Source organism: Tamandua tetradactyla, chromosome 20, assembly GCF_023851605.1.
Source record: "Tamandua tetradactyla isolate mTamTet1 chromosome 20, mTamTet1.pri, whole genome shotgun sequence".
NCBI lineage: Eukaryota > Metazoa > Chordata > Mammalia > Pilosa > Myrmecophagidae > Tamandua > Tamandua tetradactyla.
Window position 1 is genome coordinate 8,809,557 of NC_135346.1, and position 14,565 is coordinate 8,824,121.

Genomic DNA, 14,565 nt, shown 5'->3' on the forward strand with positions numbered 1-14,565 from the left:
ATACTAATGCTCAATGAGAGGGAGGGATAAGGGACATGGTATGTATGAGTATTTTCTTTTTTCTTTTTATGGAGTGATACAAATATTCTAAAAAATGATCATGGTAATGATTATGCTACTAAGTGATGATACTGTGAGCCATTGATTGTACACCATATATGAAACGTTTGTATGTTAAAAATGTTTGTGTTTGTATGTTGTTTTTCAATAAAAATATTTAAAAGCAAAAAAACTGGAGTTGGTATGTAGCTTTATGTTTCCCCTTTTCTTGGGACCCAGCCCTTTTTCAATGTTTTGTGCTGTCCAACTCACAAAGTCTCTGGGGTTATTTTGCTTGTTTGTTTCTGTCAGCCCCTCACCCTGTCTGCTGGGGTGAAAACTCCTGGTTCCTTTTGGGCTTACTCCAGGTTTACCTGTGGTCAGGGCCTATTTTCAGCAGTCAGAATTTGTTAATTAATTCTGCAATTGGAGCCTGGTTGAGTTAATTTCTTGCTACCAGTAAAGTCTGTTTCCTTTCCCCTCAGGAAACCAGCTGGCTTTGAGAAGGGGCACTGACCTCTAAGGCTTGGGAGACTTCCAGTTCTGTGTGGGGTCTCAGCTGTTCCACTGGGTCCAGACTGGTGTATGCTGTGTGTCTGGTCACTGATGTCCTCCCAGCAGTTGTTCCATAAAGATCCTGGCTATTTACTTGCTGCTCTGAAAGGCAAACTAAATTCCACAATTCACTAATTCACTATGCTTCTAGTTTGGCCCCTCCTCCTTTTCCCCTGATTTTTAAATTTTATTTTTATTTTATTTTATTTTATTTTGCATGGGCAGGCTCTGGGAATCAAGCTTGGGTTTCCAGCATGGAAGGTGAGAATTCTGCTTGCTAAGCCACCATTGTACCACCCTTTCCTTGATTTTAAAGAGGTCTTTATATATTATGGATATATATATAGTCATATAAACAAATGTCATTTGTCTTCCTATCTTGCTTTACTGTTTTTTGTTGTTGTTGTTGTATTTTTAATTTTTATGTTGGCAGATTTATCAAACTTTTGTTTTATTGAATGTAGATTTAGAATCATAATGATATTTCCTATATTCAGGTTACCATGGTTGTTATGTTTGCTGTTAATAATGGTATGGTTTTATGTTTTACATTTATAAATCTGAGCTATTTGGGATTTTTTCATGTATATGATGTTAGGTAGTGTGGTAAATTGAATTATGTATCCCAGAAAAAAAAGAAAAATATATATTCTTAACCCCATTCCTTTGGGTGTGAACCCATAGTAAATAGAACCTCTTGAAGATATTATTTTTAGTTAATATATGGCCAACTGAAAAAGGATGGATCTTAATCCTGTTACTGGAGGCCTTTTCTCCTTAGAAAGCCATGGAGAGGAAGCAGAAGCCAGAAGTCAGCAGTCAGCAGAAGTGAAAGGAGTGGACACCATGTGACCTGAAACAGAAATGTAAGCCAAGGAACTCCAAGGATCTCCAGCAGACAGTACCAGAATGTTACAGACTTTGGGGGCAAAAACATGGCCTTGCTGAATGCTTCTGTTTTGAACTTCCCCTCACCTCAAAACCATGAGCCAATAAATGCTGTTTTTTTAGGCCAAACCTATGTGTGATATTTGTCATAGCAGCTACTAGGGTACAATTTATCTTTTCATAAATGGCTTTATAGTAAGGAAAAGCAGAAATTAATAAAATTGCTTAGTTACAGTGAGTGTGTAGAAACAAGGAGTAAGGGAAAGGAGAGTGAATTACACCTTTCTGAGTATAGCTTTTTTAATACATTTGGAGCTGTGTTAATGCTTTATATGTTTGAAAAGTATAATTATATCAACAAGGATGGAGAAAAATACAAAATATTTATACAAATAGAAAAAATGGCCCTAAATATATATATGAGAAAGATAATATAACCATACAGGGGAAAATGAAAAGTATTAATTCAAGTAAATATGGTACTTGACCCTAGATCTTTAGACTAAAGGAAAAAGGAATGTTAAATCAATCATGAACTTGACTTAGTAATTTTTTTTTTTTTTGGTTAGCAGTAGGACATAATCATTCTATTTGTGTTGAAGATTGAGCAAATGAACAAATATTTTTATATAATTGTGTCTTAAGACCCTTACTGTCAGAAAAGAGAGATAAAATATGGGATAGAGGAAAGCAAGCAAGAGCTGCGTAGTGTTGGCTTTGAATTAGAGATATCAGTATAAACTCACAATTTATTTTTACACATATTTCCTAACTCTTTACAATTAAAATGTTTAGAAAAATGACATCCCTTTGTACTCTGATCATTGTTTATAAAGCCCATTCTGTGCAAAAGAAAAACAGAGGTTGCTGGAGAAATTGAAAATTATAGGGCTGAGGCAGGACAAAATAACATGATTTCCCATAGGGATGGGGCTATGCTAAAACAATATAGGAACCAGCTTAAATGGTGTCCTACTGGCCGCATGAAGGAAAATATGAACATTAAAATGAATAATGACAGTGGTTGATAACCAAAAGAGTTTTTAAACTCTACATATGTACTGATATAAAATATAAGCCAACAAATAAATACATGAAATACAATTGGAATGGAAAAAAGTCCACTTTACAGCACAATGTAAAAAAAAGGTAGAGTAAAAGAAGTCACCCTTTCCAACTATCATTGTAATAACTGATTCCAGCAAGAGTCATCAATGGATGCTAAATCATTAGGTGAAAGTTTATGGGGAACAAGATATTTACACATATCATATTTACATATTACAACAAGTTCTCCCCAAAATTTATTTACTCATTACAAAGGGAAAAAGTTACTTTTACAATAGAAAAATTGGGTTGATAAGACCTAACCCAAGTGATCTAAGTTGAAATTGTCAAGAAAATGAGACCAACTGACATCATGATGCACTACGAAGGACACATTCCTTACATAGAATTCTTTCTGAAACTACATAACCTGAGGGCAAACAGGAGGAAACCATCAGATAACCACAAATTGAAAAACACTCTTAAAACAAAACAAAAACTTAGCCTGTAAACCTCCAAAAAATGTCAATATCATAAAAGGCAAAGCAAGGTGGAAGTAGTATCTAGGTTTTAGGAGATTAAGGAGAGATGCAAACCATACATTCATGTGTGACCCTGGACTGGATCTTAAATCAGTAAAATATTTTATAAACAATGATATAGTGACAAATGGAAAAACTTGAATATGGACCCTGTATTAGATAATTGTATTGTATAAATATTGACTTTCCTGAATTTGATCATTTTACTTTGGTTATTTAGGAGGATGTCTTTATCCTTAAAAATAGCATGCCAAAGGATGAGAGTGAGAAGTCGAAATGTCTGTAATTTATTCTCAAGTGGTTTGGTAAATATATTTAGATAATAAAAAGTATACATATGTATTATTTTGTACATAGAAATACATATACACAAATTCTCATCTATAGAGAGACAAAGACAGAGACAGAGAGATTAAGAGAGAGACCAGAAAGCATATGATAAGGTAAATTCATAACAAACTGGTGAATCTAGGTGATGTATATACAGGATTTTATATCATATTATTCTTCAGTTTCTACCTTTCACGTTTGCAGTTTTTTCCAAAATAAAAGATTGAAATGTTATGAACATGCCTTTCCCCTCCCTCACCTCTGTCTTTGTGAAAGTACCCGCATGCCCTCTTACATGTGTGCTCAATAAATTTTCTGCTCACTCTATGCTATGCTGTGCCCTTGGATTCTTTCTCATGGCATGGTCAAGAAATTGGAAGCTGAAATATGACAACATACTTTGGTGAGCCAGCCAGGAGGCACTTCTTTCCAACCATCTGGACAGTGCTGTTCCTTTTTCCACCTCCTCCTAAAAGGTCCTCTCCCATGCCTCCATGAGAAACTCCTATTTCCTCTGTCTGGTTTTCTATGCCCTCTGAGACATTCCTTCTTTTGAAACACAGGATTCTGGGCTAAGGACTCTACTACAAAACATGGTGTTGAATATCCTAGGGAGTCACCTCTGGTTCATGATCATGGTAACTGGGTACTTTCTAATAGGAGTTTCTCCCCTGAAGCCAGAAATGAGGTTTAGAGGGTAATTGAAAGCCCCAGCAATCCTTCTCTCTGGGTCTTTCCATCTCTTCATCGACTACTATGTCTCAAGTCCAAGCATGTTCAGCTATAGCTCTCTTGAAGGTGTTGTCCAGTACAGGAAGAAACCATTGGCTGGGGAGAATAGGCTGTTGGGTGTGCATTTGCTTTCCTGAAAAAGATCTGCACTGTGAGGAATGAAAAAAGCCTCACTCCTGGTCCTATAATATGTCCATACCTAGACTTTTTAATTGTCTGAAAAGTATATTAAGCCATGTTCTTAGAAAGACTGATTTCCTTGCCTCATGTTCCTTCTCTCTAGCTTGATCATGGCAACACCTGGGGCTGGCACCCAGGAAATATCCTCCTTAAGGTTTCATTGTTTGTGGCTACTGTTTTTGTAGGCAGTATTCTAGGAGTAAGTTAAGAACACAGACACCCAGGAAGATGAATGGGTCAGCTCAGCAGCTTTGAGATGCTACCAGACCATCCATCTCCTGAGTCTTTGAGGACCCAGGGATGCCAAGGGATAGGAAGTCTAATTCTATAGGCCTAAGGGATAAGTGCTCAGAAGGGAAAGCTGGAAACCTGGGGCACCAGGCACTGGTACAACAGAAATCTGACTTTTTATCTCCCTTCCTTAAAAATGGGTGGGTCCTCCAATATTTTCTGCAGCATACTGCCTGTCTGCAATATCACCTAGAGAATGGCCAATGTTGGCTCACCAGTAGGACAATCAGCCATAACCATATGTTACAATTAAATCTCTTTTAGAGGAAGGAAGGAAAGTGGCAAGAAATTCCTTATACACAGCTTTTATAGCCTTATATCAGGACACACCCATAAAGGGATCTTTTGTTTGTTTGTTTGTTTGTTTGCTTGTTTTGGGGTTGGGAGAGGGGCCAGCCAGAGGCCCTCACTTCCACCCACCCATAAAGGGATCTTGCAATTTATGTTACACCAAGGAAAACTGTCAAAATCTTATTCCCCATGACTCTTCTTCACAGAAGGAGGCAAATATTGTAAATAACCCTCTTTTAAATACCAACACACACACACACACACACACACACACACACACAGGATCCTTGTTTAGTCTTTATTGAAACCTCACTGCAGCTGAATATAAAACTTCTCTTCTAAATTATGCTCATTTTAGCCCTCAGGAAATAGGACACATAGAGAAGAAAAGGTCTCCTCTTTTTCCTTTTCCAGAGGGAATGGGAAATGCCAACAGTCAACATAAACTAAAAATACAGGGAAGCACAGTCTCCAATGGGACTCTCAATTACAACACCATCCTCCAGTCTGTAAAAGACAGGAAGAGTAGTCAGAAATTCCCTATGCCCAGATATTTATAGCTCTCTATTGAGACAAGGACCTAAAACAAGACTTGTCGTTTGTGTTATTCCCATGTCCCAGTTTTCATTAAAGGAGAAATTACTTGTTTGTTAAAAAGCATGAGAAAAAAAAGAAAAAGAAGAAAATAATAATAAGAATAAATTTTTTTTTAAAAAAAAGCATGAAAAAATATACCACCAGGCTGGTTAAATGTAATAAGCTAAGGGAAATTACTCAGGAAAAAGAGGAAAACCTGGCCTTGTTCCAGGGGAGCCTAGTGTAAGCCTTAAAAAGTTACTAATGTAAGCCCAAATTCCCAGGAACGTCAACTTGCTGAGCATCCATTTCATCAGCCAGTCTGCCCCTAACATCTGGAAACAGCTGCAAAAGTCTTCACTGGCCCATGAATTCCCACCAATAACTTATTAGAAACTGCTTTTTTTTTTTATCTTTAACAATCAAAGCAAGGTCAAGGAGAAGGAAAAACCAAAAAGAGGTAAGCAAAGGATCAGAGAACAGGCTCAGCTTATTGCAGTCGCTGTTAACAACACCCTGTCCTCTTGGGTCACCCACACCATGGCTGCAAGCCTTAAAGGGGCTTGCTTCCACTGTGGGTCAGAAGGTCAATGGCAAAGAGGGTGCCAGAAATCTCAAGACAACCTCTGACCTTGGGACCCCCCCGGGGCCTTGACCCAAGTGTCACCAACATGAGCTTTGGGCCCAGAAACTGCACTGTCTTCTAAAAGAGGGGCCAAACAGCCCCTTGAGCTCTGCTTACAGTCCATGAAGAAGATTTAGGGTGCTCAAGGCCAAGTATGGCTCTGCTGACTTCATATCTGAACAATTTAGAGGAGCCCCAGGTGATACCTGATGGGACAGATAAGATTATTAATTAACCCTGGAGCCATGCTGTTGTGAGCTGCCCCTCTGGGTCCACCTCCATTCAGACTTGCCGAGCTATAGGAGTTGATGGTAAAGCCAAAACTAAAATCTACCCATCCCCTTTGTAGGCTCAAGGATATTCTAGGATCCCATCAATTTCTTATGGTCCCTGAATGCCCCACCCATTCTAGGGAGGGATCCTCATCACTTCCTGGGGCCACCTTAAGACTAGTACACCCAGCTAGTGTTTACTCCTTGTTTACCCTGAAGGCCTACTACCTCGAGGCCTCTTGGTATCCCAGAGAAGATCCTTAAGCAAATAAACTTATCTGTATGGGATGAAAGCATCTCAGGGCTAGCCTGCGAATAAACCCTGACTGCATTCAAGTTTTCAGTCTTAAACTTAAAATAGCATTTTTATATCCCTCTTCACCCTAACTCTAGAGACCTAATTGCCATCGAATGGTAGGGACTTCAAAATAAGATTCCCACCCTACCCACAATGCTGCCCCAAGGGTTTCAAAGTAATCCCTACAAATTTAAAAATACCTCCAACTGCCTGAAAGTACAGTTTTGCAATATGTTAACTCTCTAAACTCGCATATTCCTAATGTGAGTGAATTTTCTCTGTTGTAATCATTGCTAACTGAATGGAGACAGAAAGTTGCAAAAAGGTTTAAGAAAGTGAATTTTGTAGTTATTATTGGCTACAAGTCCTGAATGGCTATAGAAAGTTAGAGAAAAGAAAGTGAATTTTGTAGTTATTATTGACTACAAGTCTTGAATGGATATGGAAAGTTGCAAAAGGTTTGAGAAAGTGAATTTCATCATTACTGACTACAAGTCCTGAATGGATGTAGGAAGTGTGGAGAATTGAAGAAAGTCATTTGTGTCTGTAGTCACTGCTGAATACAAGAAGTTATAGAGAGTTTATAAAAATGCATTCTGTCTGCTTCATCAATGCTGCCTTCTGTTAAATGCCATTAATGAAAAGTTATAGTTTTTCTTAACCATCTGAGTACTCTGTCTAAAAGATAAAAATTTTATATCATATCAAAATAATGCACTTGTTAATATTTACGTTAACCTTATTATCCTTTATTTCAGAAGAAAGCTCTTCTCATTCTTAAAGGAGAACTGTTACAAAAGATTTGTTCTCTCACTTTGTAAAAGTAAAAAGCTAAAGTAGTCTAACGTAGTACCTAAAAACGTGTTTTAAAAGTATTACAATAATCAAAAGATTTTCTATTCTTCTGTTAGTTAAACTTGCAAGGGTAAAATGTTCCTCTCATATTTAGAAATTATTTCTATCCTAATACTGACCTATATAATGTTAAAATTTACAAATAATGTTAACCCAATTTACTTGTCAGTTATACTACTTTACTCCAAAGCTTTTAAAAAGCACAGATGATCAGCTATAAATCTAAATTTCATCCTCGACAAAAAGAACTTTAAAGGAGAAACAAAGGAAGTATACAAACTATGTTCTACCTTTAATTAATCTAACCCTACTAAGTATGTAAAGGTAAAACAATACAAAACTTATACTATGGTTTGTAATTAATAATGACAATATAAAATACTTGTCAAATGTTTTTAGTTCTAAAAATAAATTTATTTATAATGCTTATAAAAATTTAAGCTTAAAGTGTAGCTCTTTACAGCAACCACATTTACTCCTAAGCTTTAACTGTTATTTCTAAACTCTGAGATGCTTTTCTCTTTTTTTGACTAGCAGTTCCCTAGATGGTTAAGTAACTCAGAGTTAAAGTTCTCTAGCTCTGAAAGTCAGTATTACTCCATACAGCAACATGTAAATGATACGGATCTAGTTTGGACTGAGATTAATGTTGTCTATATGCTAAAACTTTCGTGTGAGGACAAAAAAAGAGCCAGAGTATTTTAAGCAAAATAAATAAATAAATAATATATATTCGCAAATACCCTTAAACTAAAAAAAAAAAAAAAACATAAAACTATTAAACTTCCCCACACAGGGAATTCTTGCCATTCTCTTAAGTAATGAGGGTTCCTAATTTAATAAGCCAAAGCCCTGCCCCCAGGGACTTTAGCTCAGAAAGCAAAACTAGTTGCCCTCACCTGAGCTCTAGAACTAGGAAAAGGTTGTGCCTTCCTAGTCCTATGTGCTTATGTAGGAATGTAGAAAGAGCGAAGCTTTCTCCGAGTTAAATACCACCAAGAGATACTTAGTCTCTTAAATGCCATGCTGTACCAACAACAACAACAAAAATATCAGTAATTCATTGACCTGACCATCAGAAAATTAACACCAACCTCTCCCGAGGGAATAATCAGGCGGCCACAGCAGCCAAAGCTGCAACCCAGTCAAGCCCCTTGTAAGCCTCATTCCTGCGCCCCTGAACTTAGCACATGCATCCTCTTACTCTCCAGTTACGCAGGAAAAAGCCGCCCACACTTGGACCTGAAAGATGGTCACTCCCTTCCCTCTTCCCCAGTCGCACTTGGCTAATGCGTCTCCTAAGCCACTCATTTCTGTCCTCTTGCTATTAATTGGCCCTTGCATGTTTAAGCATCTCACCAAGTTTATTTCTTCCAGACAAGAAATTTCTTTCACACCAAACCAAGGCTGAAGGATTTTCAGCTGTTCAGGCAGGACCTTCACCTCCTGACAAGCCAGAAGCAGCTACAGAAACAGACCCTCATCCCTCAGCAACCCTTAAGATTAAGGGGCGAGAACTTTCTGGGGGCACTTGGGGGCAGGCTAGAGCAGGGAGAGAGGGGAGAGGGAAAAATATGAAGGAACCCTTAAACAAGGATGGTTAGTGAAGGTCAGGAGGCCTGTGTCCTGGACAGACGCTCTGCCTGGGAGCTGCCCACTTACCAGAAACACCCGGTGACAACGGGCCCATCTAGAGCCAAACAGCCCCCACCTGAGTGAGTCATTAGAGGGTGGAGGCAGCCGACCCACCCCAATGCATCATCTATCACCAGGCACCGCCCTGGAGAGAAGGGAGGGGAAGAAATGCCCTGACCAGAAAGAGGGAGGGGAAGAAAATTCCCTGACCAGAAAGGGGAGGGGAAGAAAATGCCCTGACCAGAAAGGGGGAGGGGAAGAAATGCCCTGACCAGAAAGGGAGTAAGTAAAACTCATCTGTAAAAGCAAATGGCCCCACACTGCCTGTGGCCGCTGGCCTTCCTCACCTCTATCCTTGCAAGAGTGTCACACGTCTTCTCGATAAATTTTCTGTCTGCTTCCTCTAAAAAAAATAAATATATGGATAAAATGAGAAAATAATACACTGTACGTATTACAGAAAAAACACACTGTATGTGTGTGATTATGCGTCTACGCTTTTTTTCTAAAAGTTCAGTATAGAATCAACTGCTGAAACATAGAGATTTGAGGGTGCAAAAATCTCTCAAGATGGTCTCCCAAAGAAAAGAAGAGGGAAAGAAGCCGTCTCTATAAGCTGAGTAATGTGGTAAAATTAAAAAAGGCCACGAAGCAAAGGAAGGACTTTGTAAACTTTGAAGAGCCAAATAAATGGAAAGATGTTAATATTGGTGAAAAAAGTCCTGGTCCTCGACTGGCTCAGCTGGAAAACACTTGCCTGGAGGAAAGTCTCACAAGCTCCCTCAACCCCCATTTGCCCATGTGTTATATGAGGAGGTTGGACTGTAGACTGTAGACTGTAGTTGATGTCAAATTCAGACATCGAGGTTCCTATCAGACAGCTGAACAAACTAACTTTCATTATTTCTGGGGAGATGGGGAGATGAAAAAGAACAGTTTTTTAAGCTATGTAGTAAATATTTATATCTACTGGAAATTCAGTTGCGTTCATGTTAAAATAATAGCCCATCCTTTATTGCATCCTGACTGTTCTAAGTCTTTTACACCGTTTACCTCTTTTCTGACCTGCATTTTACGCATGAAACACCAAAGCTCAGGAACATTAAAACAACTCACCCAAAGCTATGCTCATCTTCTGTTATTAATGGATTTATTAACAAGTCTATGTGAATGTGTAGCAAAGGATTTTGCAGTGGAGGCACCAAAACACATCCATTATAGAAAAAAGCATACTATAAGATTAAGATCAGCAATTCTAAATGGATATTTAAAGTATTTCCTTTCTTAGGAAATAAAATTATTTTCGAGTCCCATTGAAGTTTTTAAGTGTGATAGGTCAGTGCCAATTATAAAATGGATAAAGTCATTTGTGTTTGAAAAAAAAGAGAATATAAAATACCTATTCAAAAAACTTTTAAAATGTTCAACCCTCATGGAGGGTTGATTACTGTGCCACCATCTTGCTGGTAACAAACAGCTGTTTCAGAAAACCAACAGTGCCCAGGTAATACTTCAACAAAAGAAAACCGTAGCATTGAGGAGAGGGACTTTTTCAGAAAATAAGCATTACTTTTGAAAGGCTAATGTTTTATCACAGCTGTAGCATATTAAATGTTTTGTTCCCTTTAGGACCCTACTTTTAGCAAATAAAGTTAAATTAGAAGATTTTCAGAGCAGTTTTCCTACACTGCTTTTATGGAAAAAAAAAAAACCTGGTCAACGCAATTGTAAATCCTTACAATTTTAATTAATTACCTTTAATTTTGTAATACACTGTAATTGTGAATGGGGAAAATTAAAATATATATTTTTTTCTTTTTTTTGAACTAACAATTTCCCATCACAGTGGTTTTAAACTTTGGCATGCACCAGAATCACCTGGAGAGTTTGTTAAAATACAAAACTGCTGGGTCCCGCCCCCAGAGGTTATCACTGGGCAGGTCTGAGGTGGGGCCTGAGAACCTGCATCTCTGACAATTTTCCAACTGATGCTGATGCTGCTGGTCTGGACACCAGACTCTGAAAACCAATGCCCATCGGGTCTTCACATTTGGACACCCCTTGACCCCTTTCCAGGAGGTGCTGGACGCCGGAGGGGATGCCAGATTGGAGGTCAGGCATCACGCATGCTGCCCTCTGACCCTGGCCTTGGATCAGGATGCTGGGGCCATTATGGTCTCAGTCTTCCCATCTGTATAAATAGGGATTGGGTTCGAAAGTTTCTAAGGGCCTTTCAATTATAAACCTTTATGAGCCATTTTCTCTTTCAAAATTTAGTTCAAAGGGGCAGTGGATTTTCCTACCAGGTGTTAATAGCTGACATATCATTTGCCAATATGAGTTCATGGAACTTTGACCACATCTAGTAGGTTTGTGAAAATCGATACCCAGAAGAACATTCCATACCAAGAATTTCTTCACTGTTTTTTTACAAACTCTCAATCAAAAGAATTGTTGGGTATTTACAAAATACATTTCAGATAGACACTTATTAAAGGCCAGCTTTCAATGTGAGGAGCAGGCAGGAAATACATTATTTATGATGTGAAAGTCCATATTGTCTAAAACATTTAAGTAACTTTTACATTTATTCTGAGAGAATTTTATCCTGGATATTGACATAAGTGATAATGAAAACTTTCAGGCTCAGAAAGTTTTCTAGACTTCAGAGAAATGACAGCTGACTTCCATTTAGTTTAGTGAATTTCCATTTAGTTCTTCCACTGGGTATAATGGTGTAGATGACCAATGACAGAAATCTTATGGCAGCTTTTGTATCTTGGCTTCACCCCAAATTGTGCCCATTAATTTAAATGAACCTGGAAACATGGGTATTTTTTTTTCATAGGATAAAGTCACTCTGGAGGGAAAAAAATGTGCAGTTGAAATAAAGTATGTGAGAAGTTTCTGCAAACAGTTTAAAGTGTTTCATAAACCTGATCCCTAGGAGTCCATTAACATCTTTATATTTTTAGATACCATCAAGAGAAGAACAACTATTGGCTATCCACGTGGGTGTGATATATGTGGCCACAGGCAATGACAAGAATGCAAGCCAGACCTTTAGACATTTATTAGATGCTCTACTACCTAGAAGTTTCAGGCTACAATCTTACTAACATCCTTTGGTGATTCAAAGTGACTACAGGGAAGGGTGTACAGGTGGCTCAGTGGTTACGATTCCTGCCTTTCATGTGGGAGACCCGGGTTCAACTCCAGGACTGTGTACAAACTAACATTATGTTCTCCAGATGAGTCGTGAAAAGCATTTAGCAGGAGAAAAATGCTGCAGAGAAAAGTTTTTACTGGAAAATAAAGGACTTCAGAGTATTTTGTATATCAGTCACCCCAAAGCATAAAAAAAACCCACCACCACCATAATTCTGCGAGTTGTTTTAGGTCTACTAATTGGCTGTAAAAGGAAATAAAGAATGGGTTCGATATCTCTACATCAGATTTGTGGCAGAGCCTCAAATCATTTTCTTCTTGGGTGGGTGGTCTTTTTACTTTGGCTAATATTATCTTCCCATTTCAGGCCTGATTTAACTCAGCCCCTAGAAAAGGGAAAACAGCATTCTTTTGGTTCGTGGCATTGTTTATGAAGCTGACAGATTTGGAGTTCACTTCCTTATGCAATTTTTCTGAGATCAGATCTGTGTAAACAATAGAGTGCTCGCTCTCTCTCTTTCCCTCCCTCCCTGTCGCTCTCTCTCTCTCTCTCTCTCTCTCTCTGCCTGTACTGAAAGACTGACCTTCCCCTGAAATAGACTGAACCACCCCTGGGAAAGCATCTATGGCCTCCTGTAGCTTGTGGAGGAAAACCAGCTGCCGCTGCCCGGTCATGGGACTCAGTGCCTACGGAAGGTGTTGCACCAAGAGCCTGAAAGACAGATGTTCTAGTTTGCTAGCTGCCGGAATGCAATATACAAGAAACAGAATGGTTTTTAAAAGGGGTGATTTAATGAGTTGCTAGTTTATAGTTCCAAGGCCGAGAAAATGTCCCCATTACAACAAATCTATAGTAATGTCCAATCAAAGGCATCCAGGGAAAGATACCTTGGTTCAAGAAGGCCAACGACATTCAGGGTTTCTCTCTTAAGTGAGAAGGCACATGGCGAACACAGTCAGGGCTTCTCTCTCAGCTGGAAGGGCAGATGGTGAACACGGCATCATCTGCTAGCTTTCTCTCCTGGCTTCCTATTTCATGAAGTTCCCCAGGAGGTGTCTTCCTTCTTCATCTCCAAAGGTCGCTGGCTGGTGGGCTCTCTGCTTTGTAGTGTTGCTCTCTCTGAATCTCTCTGAATCTCCAAAATATTTCCTCTTTTATAGGACTTCAGAAACTAATCAAGATCCACTCAAATGGGTGGAGACATGTCATCCCCTAATCTGGTTTAACAACCATTCTTAACTAAATTACATCAACCAGGGAGATGATCTCATTATAGTTTCAAATATACAGTATTGAATAGAGATTATTCTACCTTTATGAAATGGGATTTATATTAACACATGGCTTTCTTAGGGGGCATATATCCTTTCAAACCAGCACAACAGAATTGTTCGGTTTCTGTCAAGCAGACAGAAGCAGCCCCATCTTTTCCAAATAAAAACAGATGTCTTTAGGACCAGAGAGAGAAGAAAACCAGTAAAGATCAAGATTCCAATGATCAATTGACCACTTACTTCTAATAACAGATTTTCCTTTAGCCCATCTGTATGGAGCATGTATTTTTTATAGGAGGTAGTCCCTAATTTTCTGAACTGACGGGCACTTCCGCATTCCAGTACTAGAGTTCGTACTCCAGGAGAACTATGATGGACGTCATTTCTGCTCACATTTTTCACTTTCATTAGAAATTATTTTTAAAATAACGGTAACAGGTGGAATTTCAATAAACTTTCATTCTTTGGAAACTGGTGTCATGTCCCTACAGTATCTAATCTGGGCACTGTTCTATGCGGTAAGCAGAACAGATGCCATTTCCCAGATTTCACTGTAGTTCAAGAATCTGCATTTCAGAAAATTATGACCTGCCCGGTACAACGAAGCTAGAGGTAAGGTAGGAAAAGTGATGTTTTGACTCTGAATAAGTCCTGTGTTCATTTCTAACCATGCCACCAACACATCAGAACTTTGAGACCCGTTCCAACAATTTAAAGTCCTCTTTTCCAGTCCAATAATCATCATAGCCAATTTCAGAGTAGCCGAGCACTCTCTTCAGTAACTTCAGGGTGACTTCCCTTGTACAAAACTCTCACAGAAGATTTTTCCTACTGTTTGCCTCAGGTTAATTTTCCATCACCACCACTAATTATGTAAAAGAAAGTAGATGTATACTCTTACTTCACTTACCTTTGTTCACAAGACCTTTCCATTTTACTCCTCCAGGAGGGTAATTTATCGATGGC

The 14,565-nt window shown here is 38.6% G+C and overlaps 1 long non-coding RNA gene across 1 annotated transcript; it reads right to left on the reverse strand.

Annotated features, from left to right (window-relative positions):
- Nucleotides 1-652: 652 nt before the first annotated feature.
- Nucleotides 653-14,565, reverse strand: LOC143664738 (uncharacterized). Its single transcript, XR_013166580.1, has 3 exons — nt 14,510-14,565; nt 9,504-9,559; nt 653-696 (listed from the first exon to the last, which is right to left on the reverse strand). It is a non-coding gene; the product is annotated as an uncharacterized LOC143664738 (long non-coding RNA).